The following is a 2,769-nucleotide window of genomic DNA, read 5'->3' on the forward strand; positions in this document are numbered from 1 at the left end:
CGTCTCCGTCGGCTGTGCCACACGCTACCAAGCGAAAAGGGAAAGATGCCCCGACCGGGCTTCGCCTGGGTAAGCCCACAGGCGACTACAGGGGAGGGGAGAAGGGGAGGAGGAGGGAGTCTTCACAGTAGCGGCGTTAGGGTTTCTCCCATGACGTGTGTCGCGGGAGGAGGAGGCTTGCGACTTGAATATGTTCAAAATGTCGGTGTAATAATGTTGCACTTTTGCCCGCTGTTAGGCCTTAACTAACAACAATATCCCATTGCTAAAACAATACAAATCTATAACAGCCAAGCAAAACCTAGTTGATCTACATCTTTCTGACAAAATGCTTTCATCCTCCCGGCACAGTGACCTCCATCACCTGATCATACCGGGGGGGGGGGGGGGGGGGTGATAAACTCTTGCCAAAGCACCCGCACACGAGTCCCTTGAAATTTATCTACCAATCTAAACATCACTAGCTGCGCTTCGAATATTCTATATATATATACTTCCTCCGTTTCTAAATACGATTTTTTTTACAAATTTCATTATGGACTACATATAGAACAATATAAGTGAATTTATGCTATAAAATATGTCTATATGTATCCGTCCATACGCAGTCTTTACTGAAATTTCTAGGAAGACATACTCCTCCCGTCTCAAAATAAGTGTCTCAAGCTTAATACAATTTTATATTAGAGCTACTACAAAGTTGAGACACTTATTTTAACGCGGAGGGAGTATTTAAGAATGGAGGAAGTACAGTCCTAATCAGAAGCAGCGGAGAACATGTTAATTACCAGCAAGTTCTTGTCACTAAACCATGAATCTTTTGCAACTTGATCCCAACCTCGAATAGCTTCAACAACGTCACAACCAAACAACAACCTCGACTACTAGTTTAGTGTCTCCCCAGTCGGCAAGTTCAAGACAACATATGATCCATCACCATTGCTAAAACAAGTCAGTTTAGTTGGCTGCATTACTCAGAGTGAAACAAAAGTCAGTGTTAAACCAACTTCCTGACGTGATGCACAAGGAGAGGATCGGCTCTGCCGCCGTATGCAGCTAGGATGTCTAGAGTAGTTTGTATTCTATTGTTTGAACTACCTTCTCCTAGTACTTATCTCTTTGTAATCTTCCTCTCCAAGTTGAATGCATATCACGGTTGGCCCCTGCCTATATAACACGGACCCGTCGCCTCTAACGAGGTAAGACGTTAAGCTGAATCTTGCATGGTAATCAGAGCCTCCTTCCTCCATCACATCTAGCCTTTCTCTCGCCATCTCCGTTGCTCCACCATGTCGTCTTCCTCCGCCGCATCTATGTCCGTCATCAACAAGCAAGTCGCGGAGAAGCTCACCAGGACAAACTATGTCATGTGGCGAGCGCAGATCACGCCACAGCTCATCGGCATGGGGGGTCTTCGGCTATGCCGATGGATCCACACCGGAGCCACCGAAGAGCATCATCACCAAAGACAAAGATGGAAAAGAGGATTATGTCCCGAACCCTCTATATCAAGGTTGGGTTAGGGAGCATCAACAGGTACTAGCACATCTCTTGAACAACCTATCTGGAGATGTCCTTGTTGAGGTCACCTCCATCCGCAAGGCCAACGAGCTCTGGACTGCACTTGCCAGCATGTTCTCATCGCAGTCCAGATCGCGGGTGAACAACATCCGCATTGCTCTCTCCGATGCGCACAAGGGGACCCAATCTGCGGGCACTTACTTCGCCCACATGCGCTCGCTTGCTGACGAGTTGGCAGCCGCCGGCAAGCCCCTGGATGACGATGAAGTCATCTCCTACATCCTTGCAGGGTTGGATATGGAGTACCAGCCCCTGGTGTCGGCCCTCGACGCCCGCACCGAACCAGTCACCCTCGAAGCTCTCTTTGCTCAGGTGAGCAATTTTGATCAGAGGGTGGCGTTGCTCCACAACGCTGCCGGCTTCAAATCATCTGCAAAACATCGCCTCTCGTGGCGGCCCTCGAGGGTCTCGCTACCGTGGCCCACCACGAAACAAGAGCAAGCCTGCGGGGAACACCAACAACACCAACTCCCAACACTCCGGGGGCAGCGCCCCCCCCCCCCTCCTCCAACAACAGGGGCCGCTGCAGCTCCAAAACCTCTCGTCCCGATGCCATGAGATGCCAAATCTGTGGGAAACACGGCCACTCCACAAAGGATTGTTGGTACAGGTTTGATGAGGATGAAAGTGACTCCTCACAGGATGAAAAAGTTGCAGGAGCTGCTGAAGGATCGTATGGCGTCGACACCAACCGGTACATCGACAGTGGTGCATCCAACCACATCATGAGTGAACTTGAGGAAGTCACCGTGAGAGAGAAGAATCGTGTCCAAGACTAGATCCACATTGTCAATGGAACAGGTATGAGGATCCAACACATTGGTCATTCAGTTATTAAAACCCCACATCGAAAAATCCATCTTCACAAAATTTTGCATGTCCCTAGTGGTTCCATTAATCTCATTTCTGTTCAACGAATTGCCCTTGACAATCATGTATTCCTTAAGTTTCACCCCTTCTTCTTTTTGATTTAGTATCCGGCAACGAAGAGGGTTCAATACCGAGGTAGATGTGTTCGAGGGCTCTATCCATTGCTTCCACAGCTTAGAACATCCAATAAGCGAGCATATGGTGTCACCAAGCTTACTTCAACTCTGTGGCACGATCGTCTAGGGCATGCATCTTTTTCTTTAGTTGAACGAGTGCTTAGGAAAAATAAGCTCCCATTTATGGTTGAGCGTCATGTTG

General features: G+C 48.4%; 1 non-coding gene across 1 annotated transcript; it reads left to right on the top strand.

Moving 5' to 3' along the window:
- The first annotated feature begins 1,770 nt into the window (after positions 1-1,770).
- LOC123400548 lies at positions 1,771-1,909 on the top strand. Its single transcript, XR_006610781.1, has one exon. It is a non-coding gene; the product is annotated as a small nucleolar RNA Z247 (small nucleolar RNA).
- Positions 1,910-2,769: the final 860 nt, after the last annotated feature.

Source organism: Hordeum vulgare, chromosome 5H, assembly GCF_904849725.1.
Source record: "Hordeum vulgare subsp. vulgare chromosome 5H, MorexV3_pseudomolecules_assembly, whole genome shotgun sequence".
NCBI classification, from domain to species: Eukaryota; Viridiplantae; Streptophyta; class Magnoliopsida; order Poales; family Poaceae; genus Hordeum; species Hordeum vulgare.